The sequence below is a fragment of the Belonocnema kinseyi genome, chromosome 4 (assembly GCF_010883055.1).
Source record: "Belonocnema kinseyi isolate 2016_QV_RU_SX_M_011 chromosome 4, B_treatae_v1, whole genome shotgun sequence".
NCBI lineage: Eukaryota > Metazoa > Arthropoda > Insecta > Hymenoptera > Cynipidae > Belonocnema > Belonocnema kinseyi.
The window spans coordinates 121,481,101-121,491,973 of record NC_046660.1 but is presented as its reverse complement, the minus strand read 5'-3'; the positions used below and the strand labels follow the sequence as shown (position 1 = coordinate 121,491,973).

At 31.9% G+C, this 10,873-nt stretch overlaps 1 protein-coding gene across 2 annotated transcripts in view; it reads left to right on the top strand.

The window, feature by feature from the left end:
* LOC117170637 (solute carrier family 22 member 3-like) overlaps positions 1-10,873 on the top strand; it is a 262,724-nt gene that overhangs the window by 157,161 nt on the left and 94,690 nt on the right. The window contains exon 1 of one of the 2 annotated variants that reach the window (XM_033357542.1): positions 9,492-9,861. The exons of the other annotated variant lie outside the window; for it this stretch is intronic. The gene's annotated coding sequence lies outside the window, so the exon portion shown is untranslated. Of the gene's footprint in view, positions 1-9,491; positions 9,862-10,873 lie in introns of those variants that run through there. 2 annotated transcript variants of the gene reach the window in all.

The window sequence follows — 10,873 nt, the reverse complement described above, 5'->3', positions numbered from 1 at the left end:
TGTTAGCTTGAAATTCAGGCCCCTTTAAATAGATATACTTATCTACGATTTAAAACAAACTGTTGGTTATAAGAAAAACCAAGATTTTTAGATGTTATACACACTAGAGCATTTTATTATACGTCTTCAATACTTCACTTTCAATGCTTGATTCACAGTTTCTTTTTATTCAATTTTAATACTGCTGAATTTATTTTTGTTATTTATGATGCTTTATTTTAATGTTTGAAGTAAGTAAATTTAATCTTTATTCACAGATATTTTGGAAACGTAGCATAAGCCACTACATCTATAGAATATATCGGTAAGGTAGATTTATATGGCCTCTGAATTAAATTAGCTAGCTAGAAAGCAATATACTATCCTTGATTTCTATAAACTATATTAATCTTTGTATTTTTTAATTTCTATTTGACTAAATTTGGATTTAAAAGTTCCATAGAGTAGATGTTCACGTGACCACTGTATCAATTTTTCCAATGTCTGATTCACAGTTGCCCTGCATTACATTTTAATACTGCTGAATTATTTTTGTTATTTATGTTGCTTTATTTTAATTTTTGAAGTAAGTAAATTGAACCTTTTTTAGATTCTTGCTGTATTATGTGAAAGAGATTTCAACGTTTCTTAGTCAAACTCTAATATTTATAGAGCTGATTTTATTTTATAAATTCTAGCAAGCATTTTCAAATTGTATTTTTTTCATCTCAAATGGTTTATTTGACATCCTAGCGATATCAATATAAAGTTCTAAAATCTGTTACAGTGATCAACTGTATGTACTCGGACCTCTTAAGAATCTGTTCGTATTTTTCAAGAGCTCAATCGCAAAGCCTTCTGCAATATTACAAAATTATTTTTGATTAAAAACATTTTTTTAATACATAGCACTCCATCTCTCTTTCTCCCCAAATTATACATGCTGTATATCGTTTACCATCCTTACTTATTATTATATCCCCTCTCTGTCAAAATATTCTAGAACCTTCTACATTATAATCCACACATGCGGATATAATTTTTTAACATCGCAAAAATGTAATGAGTCATTGAAAATAATCTTGAAGTTTTTTGCGAAAAAATTGCGCATTAAAAATTTGATGTTATTAGTTATAGAAGATTCAGCATTATAAAGAAAATTTTAACGCTGAATTAAATCATCCTTGATTTTCTATAGACTGTATTATATAATAGCCTTAGTAGATTGAAAAAATTAAAATATTTTATTATATTAATTTGTTACATTTTAAAACTTTTAGTTTAAATCTTTAATATTTAAAAGGTAAAAAACTGACCTTTCTAAATGAGAGCTGAAAACCAAGCATATATATGTGGATAGAAAATCATGCGACCTCAGCTCGAATATCGCTGCATGACATAAGGAGCGATAAGCGTCGGGCAGTGTACTTTTGGTATTTAGTAAACGTCCACGAAAGGTCTCGAATTCAATTCATGCTGTCTATAATCCCTCTCTCGCGTCTCGAAATTGTTTTCAGTATCTTCTTACATATACCTCGTACATAGGTTGACGGACCTAGCATATGGAAAAGAATGAATACGAAAGCGAACGATTACGAGCTGTAAAAAGAAGTGATCTCTCTATAGAACGATAGCATAGGATAATGAAATGTGTGCAGCCTCAGACTGCTGATGTAGGAATGCTTCTGCGAGTTTAAACGCGTGTAGCTGTTATCTCTGGTCCTCGCTCGCTACTTGATACTAGAATAAAGCGACAAGCATCCCTGAGTATTACCTACCATAAGAAATGATTTTTTATTCCTTTCTTACCTTCAATTAACTTTATAGATATACTTTCTTAATTCTAATTATTTTTCTCGAAGATTCTAGACTGCAGAAGAATGTTTTTCACAGGCAGAAACTTTTACTTAAACCATTATCTATCAGGAATTTTCAAATCAAACTTAATAAGAATAACAGGATGCCATGCCATAACCCTCATATCAAATTTCCTTTATCCACCTGCATCTTTTACGCATGAAGCAAATAAAGGCAAGAATTTTTAGCTGAAGTATCATCTATCAGGAAGCAATAAATGAAATAAATATTCAAAACAGGATGCCATACGTAGCTCTCCATATAAAATTTCACCTATACACCTGCATCTTTTGTGCATTTACCAAACGTTACCGATTACAACTAGCGATACTATACGCGCACCGCGTTCACTTGTGCAAAATAGGGTCACTAGGGAAAATAACTTTTGGCGGAAATTCCATTTAACCCATTAGGTCCCAAAACGAAGAAATTTCTTTTTGACGTTTGAGTTTGAACAATTTTATAAAAAAAGCTAAGAATTTATTGTGAAATACTCTTTCCTACTATTTTCGGGTATGCTCTGAACGATAAAATGGTTCGAAAAACAAAAAATATTGATTTTCAATTAATAATTATCAAATTAAAAACAAAGCTTTTTTAAAAAAAAATTTTGCCAAGTCGACATATATTAGAGTAATGCAGAGATATAAGCGCGAGAGGATATAAGTTAGAGAGGGTAGAACCGCCGTTCCATTGGAATTCAATTCAAAGGCACACGAAAAATAAGTTCATGTTCACCAGACGAGATAAACATTTTTATACGTTTTTGGGGTCCCTGAATCCGAATCCGGGATTGGCTTGACTCGGTCCGGTTGCATTTCGTTCCTAACCTCAAAAAAAAGATGAAAGTTTATATTCATGGAAACACCCAGAAAGCAAAGCGGGTATATGTTTTCAGGGTCGCTGAGGACAAATTTAAAGGTCATTTGACTCGACGAGATCGCATTCCATTCATAACCTAAAAAAATTGAAATATTGAAAACTGTTCTCGACATGAATTATTTGTATTCAGCGTCCGGTACATATAACTTGTTAGTCATTCTTTGAGTATGGATATCAGTATGTAGCACAAAATGCTGATGCCTTGACAGATACTGTGACGATGACAAGTGCCCTGAAAGGGGATATCTAGAATGATTCATTCTCAGATTTGTTGAGGTAACGAATCCAGCGAAGGCGCGCTGCCTTGCACGTGGGCGTTAGGATGTGAGGATGAACCCGTAGTGTGTCCGACGACGAGTTGACATAGTCCTCATTAAAGTCAGAAAGCTCTCATACTTAGGCCTAGGGAGATATGCGAGTTTTCAACCCTAGGACGGTAGACTCACCTGCGGTCGCACCAGGATCCCTCATGTGCAGGTTTTCCTTAACACATACGGCACCTTCAAACAAAAAATTGAAAACATTTATCCAGAATGTTTTGATCTTAAAATAACGCACGAAAAATGGATGCCACACAAAATGTGAGCAGCTTGTTCTAAGATGTTATATCGTTGAGATTCATGCATACATTCTAAGGACATGAAATATAACAAACCTACGTTGTGGAAAGAGCCGTTGCATCAAAAGGATATTTACTTTTGTATGAATGACGTTGTAGATTTCAACAGAAACAATGAACAAAGCTTTATTTATACCAATGTCAAAACAGTGGAAAAATCAGAAAGATCGTGCTGCAATGAGAGAAATTCTGATGTAAGAAATGAATCCGATGAAGTAGACGAATCAAGGGAAAAAATTGAATCCGAAGAAGAAAATGATACCGATGAATATAGCGATGAATGGGAGCATCGGAGACTTAATAAGTGATCTAGAGCTATTAAAAGACGGTGCAAAACTTCTTACGTCATTTATGAAAAAAACAGCTACCAAGCAAAACATGTTAAAGTTGATTATTTCCGAAACAGAGAAGTAAAATTCAGAAGATACTTTACGGAAATAGACGACTCATCGCTGGTGTATTGTAACGATTTGCAAGGGTTAATAGATAAACTGAAACAAATAAACTGACACGAATAAGTTCGCTCCTATACAGATAGCTCATTCAACTATGCTCAAGGAAACGAAACAAAATCTCGAATTTGTTTTGAAAAAGATCAAATATTCAGAATTTAATGGGAGAATTTGGCTGAGACTTGAAAATTTTAGATTTGGCATTAAGGAAACAATCAGGTTCTACAAAAAATAGATGTTTTTTGTATTTGTGGAATATAGTAGTAGGGATAGAAAGAATCACTATACTAACAAAGAATGGCCAATGGAATTTCATTCGAGCCAGTTTTGCAAAATATTAAGCAAATCTTGTTAGAAAGACCGGACAGAGTACTTCTGCTGCCTCACCATATTAAATTGGGTCTCATGAAGAAATTCATCAAGACTCCTAACAAAGAAAACAAATGTTTCGAATATTTACGGCAAAAATTTCCAAATATTTGAGACGCAAAAGTGCAAGAGGAAATCATAAAGTGAAAACTTTAAGAAAATCGTAGCTGATCTAGTGGAAAACTTTGGAAAGTTTGGTTGTTTGAGGAACCTAAAAGTGCACTTCTTGAATTCTCATATAGATTACTTTCCAATGAATTTGGGGGATTACAGTGAGGAGCCGGGAGAAAGATTCCATCAAGACATAAAGGAGATGGAACGTAGGTATCAGGGAAGGTGGGATGTGAATACGTTAGCAGATTACTGTTGTGCATTGCAAAGAGAGGTTGTTAAAATAGGGCTGAAACGTCACAGAAACCCCCTGCATAGGTCATACCAACCCCGGCCCCAAACACGTATAGAAATGTTTATCTCGTCTGGTGGACAAGACCTTTCTTTTCGTGTGCATGCGTTATTATGCTTCAACTTCAGAGTTACACAGCAGAGTCATGTAAAATTGTATGTCAGTAAACAGTAACTTTTAATTTTATGATAATAATATCAGTAAAACACTCAATCTTTGGAAAAAGACGATATTTCACCCAATGCAGTGTAATTTGGTGTGAAAATGATGTAAAATAGTAATAGCATGATTTTTTATAATCTTCATATCATGATTTTACCTATTTAACCCTAAATATTTTTATTTTGTATAGAAATAAACTATTGAAATACATTTTTACTGAAATAATAAAATATTTATATGATTTGAGCGAAAAACCGAACAAAAATATCGACAAAACGAAATTTCAAATTTTTGGTTTCCGCTTTTGGCCGCTATTTTGTCAAAAAAAAAAATTACAGATAAAAAAACTCAACGGATTTAAAAAGTTGAAACATTTTGTGTACCTTGTAGAAATTTCGATCTGGCCCCACACAGGGCCAGAACAGGCCGGATCGGGAATCCTGGTCGGCGTCGGATCGTGGATGAACCAACACTCAGATAGGGGTTAGGTCGAGAAACCCGATCAGTGCCCTATGGGTACCCAATTAGTCTCATTATAATCCATTCCTGAATTTTACGAATAAGGATTTAATGCAAGTAAACTTGAAACTAGCGAATGTCCTCTCGTTTCAACGGTCACCTTAATATTTGGAACTTCCAATAAAGGTATTTTAAATTTAAATGGAAGTAGTGCGGGCACGTAAACAAGAGGCTAGAGAAAACAAAATTTAATTATACTTTTAAGAAAGGTAAGATTATTGTAGATGACATAAAATGCGAGAAAAAGGCTGGTTTTTTATGGAAAACTTATTCATAACTAGAAGTATTTTATTTAACAATTTTCATTTCTTGCATAAAACATTTTGTCTATAAGACTTCTTGATAATTAAAAAAAAGATCATACTAAATGATAGATCAATTTTTTGGCAAAAAGATTCCCTACAACTTGACGCTTTCAAATGGTTCCGAAAAAAATTTAGTTTAGAAAATTTCAGAAGATAATCGTTTTGTCGAAAAAATTGAGCTATCATTTTTTAGGATCATTTTATTTTTTTATATTGCTAAGAAGCCATATAGACAAAAAACTTTTACAAGAAATGCAGATTTTTGAGTAAAATATTGTTGGTTTTTAACATATTATTTACAGAATACAATTAATTTTTATTTTTATTAGGATGCATTAATTACGATCTAATGGGCATTATTATAAGTTAAAATGCCATTATTTATGACATACCAGAAAAATAACATTTATTAGCATTTTCAACTGCTTGCGAATAGCGACCAATTAGATGCCAAATTTGAGTAAGTAGCTTTCGTTCGAAGCCCTGCTAAGTTGTTATTTTGATTCTATTACTTTATTCCGAAATTCATGTTATAATGATGACGTCATTAATGTATTTTCGTAATGAATTTATTGTTAATACAGAATAAAAGTTTCAGTTGCACATTCGATTGTATCATATATTCTATTCTCAAAATCTAAAAAAATTAAAATCTTGCGCATACTATAAGCCGTTTTTTAAGAATAGATTCTATAATTCTAACTCTAAATTAAGTTTAAAAACGTTGAGTTTTTAAATAAGAATTGAAAACAAAAGTACTTGATAAATTTGGCCATATAATTATGTCTGACTCATCTGATTGTGAATAAAATAATTTTACCTAAAACAATTTAATTGATTATTAATTAATTTAAGGTTAGGTTTCAATGTGCCGCAGAGTGTAATTACTTCCTTTCATTTTCCTCGCGCAGATTTCGAGGCATACAACAAGCAGCACCAGTTATCCGAGCGCATGGAGATAGCGTTTCAGTAGAAAATCTGTCTGGCCCGGTAATTGGCCATACAAGTAAGACATTATTTTATATCTCATCTCAGTTTTGAGATGCAGCGAGACACCGATGTCTTGGAGACGAACTCAAGAAATCGCCCAGTCGAGCTCAAGTCTAAGTATTTTTACGTGATACTTAGTTATTTTGAATTAATACTTACTTATTTTTATTTAATACCAATAGAAAAAATATTATGCGGGGGGGGGGGGGGGGGGGGGGTTCAGAATTTCTGAAAAATGTATCACTTATTTTGTAAATGGCCCCTTACTTAATCCAAACATGGATGAATTACTTAATTCAAATATGTATTTATCATCTCAAACAGTCAATTTAATTTAAATGAAGAAGTTATTCTTAGAGTATGAAAAGCGGGTTCAACGAAATTAAGTTCTTGGTACAAAGAAAATAAACACCAGAAACGTGATATTCTTGATAAAATTGCCACTAAAAGTATCGAAACATGCAGTAACTTTTAGCTTGGAGATTCGAAAGTTGTAACTGAATTTTCCTGAATTGAAATAACTAAAATATTCCAAATTTAGCTTGATTCATGAAACATTAATGGGTGATTATAAAATCTACGTGAAACTTGAGGTACTAAAGTGGCAAGCACATAGTTCCTAATAATTTAATGATAAATAACGAAAATAATAATATCACATCTAAAAACATAAAATTTATAAGAGGCACTCTCGAAAGTAAAATATAATAATAAAATTTGTATATGAAATACAGGAATTATGGACTTGAGGTTTAGGAGTTCAATGGGAAAATTGCTAGACGGACCCTGACGCAAGCTCAAAATTGAATCGCCTCATTTTACTTGATAAATAATAGAATTATATCCTTTTTAGCTAATGATGAACTGTTCCTGCTTGAATACAATCTGTATTTGGAAATAAAAATGTACTAATATCAGTAGTCTTTATGTAAAACTTTTTTTTTATATGCTCGGGTTAGAATTTAGAAAAAAGTTATACACAGACATGATGAAATTAGCCAATTTTTGACGCTGAATACAGATTTGATTTAAAAACGGGAATAAGCCCTGATTATCTAAAAAGTTTGTAATCCTAGGATGGATGGAGTGAGATGAGGCACTACAATTTTGAGTTTTTGGTCTTGGTTCCGTCGTCTTTATAAAGAATAAAAATCCGAGTATAAGGAGCATTTCATTTCAAATGCGTAAAAAAATCGGGTTTCGAATCCAGTTTTAAAAAAATTTTATTGAAACAGTTTGAGAATCCCATGGATACATTAAAAAATCTAATTCTCCAATTTGGAGTGGAGATAAGAATTAGTGTATTAAATATGATCAAATCGTTTTGTTTTTAGATAAACAAATGATACTTCCTACCATATGGTGTTTGATTAACATATTTAACGCATATTTGAGAGTTTTCTAAGTTTTCTAAGTATAATTCCTAAATATTGAATGCTAATAAACGCGAAAATAAAATAAATCAATCCTGTTCAATGTGAGACCTCGCATTGATTTGAATGCTTCTGAAGGCGATTGAATGAGACACAAGTTTGAAGCAAAATGTTGAACTTAAAATGACAAATTTCTTATGTGCGAGTTTGCATTTAGTTGAAAGCTTTCGAGTACGGACGAATGAGAGGAAGTTCAGAGAAAAATGTAAGGTTTTCAATACGAGAGTTCGCATTTATTTGAATGTCATTGAGAAAGAGAATTTAAATACTTATCAATACAGAACAGCTGATTCGAATATATTTTAACTTTTAATAACAATCAAAATTGATATATAAAATAGAATCCTTTATTATATCTAAAAAACAATTCATGATAAGGAATTAATTAAGAAAGAGAATAATAGTCTCTAAATAATTATGGAGTATATTCAATGAATCGCAAAGGACATTTTCTTGAACCTGAATAAAATTCTTTGACAGAACTTTGTTGGTCTCAATTTAACAACATTTTATTAATTTTTAAATAGTCATTTCGATTTTACAGTATGATTTTCTCTATATCTCTAAAAATTCCCATTTTGTTGGTTATTTTTTGGTTATGCTGAATTGAATGGATGTAAATTTTGTTTTGCGGAATTCCGAGTGAAAAGTATTATTTGCACAAAAATGTTTAATCAAATATTTTGTTTACATGTTTTCCTTCTAGAAATAATCAATTGGACACCATCTACAACGATTAAGAGTCATCAAAAGTTAAATCGGTTTAAATTGTTGCTTATGGTTTCATTCACGGTAAACCCATGCGAGTTAATTTTACACACTTAAATGAGTAAAATCCGTGTCCCAGATTTAACTCACTTCCATGTGCGTTAACTTTTATGCACGTAAAGTGTGTTGAATCAACGCGCTTACGTGCGTTGCATTAACGCACTTGTAGTGTGTAATATTTTGTTTTTACACGGTTCTAGCGTGTATTCTTTATCATTCGGCTCAATATCACACCAACAATCATTCTCGTCTTTTGCTTGGAAAATTGCTGCTTTGTTCTGTACCATCATTTTAAGTACAGAATCTACTTGACACGCTTCATCAAAACTTTGTTGTAAAGAACGAACGTCCGACTGTATTGTTGGCTGTGAAATGAATTTCAATAGTTTTCTCCGGGGTGGTATCAAACAATACACACGTTTCTCCATAGCTCGATAAACAAGTTCAGCTCAGCCACAATTATACGAAAGAAATACGTCTCGACCGCAACCTCGTCGTTTAATTGCACGTGGCACGCGAGAGTCCCGTAAAAACAATATGTTAGATTAGCTGTAATAGCGACTATTGGTAACGACTTGGCTTGGCTGATGCAATTCAGCACAATCAGAGATGCTAGACAACCAACAGTCTCGCGCATGCGCGTTTTTGTATATACTTGCACATTTAATGCAGGCATCTATGTAATTTTACACGGATGAATGAGTTAATTTACTCACGTAGATCAGACATGAACGTTAACACGGATAATCCGCGCAAAATAACACGTCTTACCCGCATTTTTCAGTTTAACACACATACGCGCATAAGTTTACGCAAATAAACGAGTAAATTAACTCGCATAGGTTTACCGTGATTTGTTCCCAATCGTATTGAATTCAGTAAATGCACTTGCATGCAATTCGCCCTCAGCAGTTTTAGTTTGTAACACACATGATGCGTACGTGTTTGTTGGTTAGAAATGAAAATTTTAATAATTTAACAAAAATCTTAAGTACAAAAAAATAGAATGTTTGTTCAGGCAGTAAACCGAATAAAAAGTCGATAGTATCTGTGTTACGAACATACACAAATCATGCCGCTTCACGATGTGACACTGATAAAGTGTTATTATCAAGATTATCAAGTAAGCAGTAATAGTTTGATTTAGTGGGTATTTTACTTCAAAACGTTTATTTTCTTCTTTTTATACCAGGGTCGAAATTTAGACCCTACTTTGAAGTTGCAGCTCCTTATTATAACCTGCTATGACGCTATTTGAACTTATAGCCCCTGCTTTATACTTTAAACTCCTAGAGAATGAAACATTAGATCCTCCTTTGAATCTTTAGAGCCTACATTTTTATAACTCAAGACCCTACTTTCACGCTGTTTAACCTCGCTTTCAATAATTACCCTACATTGAACCTTTTGAGCTTACAGTGTTTGAACTTCATGAAAATAAAGTAAAAATATTGCCGATTAATAATTAATTATAAACATTGTTACAGATAATTAATCAAAGTTTGTGTATTAAAAAGCCATGTCCTAGGCGGAAAGATTATGTATAGATTATATATAGTGTGACGTTTTATATATAATATTCATGCGTTTTATATAAAAAATGTCTATAACAAGTGAATATTATATATAATAATATATACTATGTATAAACGATATATAATATTTCTGGGGAAGGTGATTGAGAATTACAACGATTTATAAGAATAAAATATTTTCTATCGTTAACAATAAATATTATGTATGAGATAAAAAGTTTTAAAAATATATTGAAAAATATTTTTAATAATTATAATTCAATTCACAGTTTGTCATTAAATTTTTATTGAAGTATTACGGTTAATTTATTTGCAATATGGTATTATGGAGAAAATAATTTTTTTTTCAAGTAACAGTACCACTTTTCCAATGGTTTGGTCATTTTTGTTACTAAACAATAATAAGTTAGAGTTTTTGAAACATTTTCTTAGAGAAATATTACTATTCACGTGTCTAATACTTGAATTAAGAGGAAACAGCATTTATTTTTATTAGAAAATGTTAACTGTTCTAATCTTTTTATCATATTTGTTGGAGAATAAGAACAGCTAAATGTATAAAAAATAATTGACTATTCATCTCGAATTTTGAGATGACGA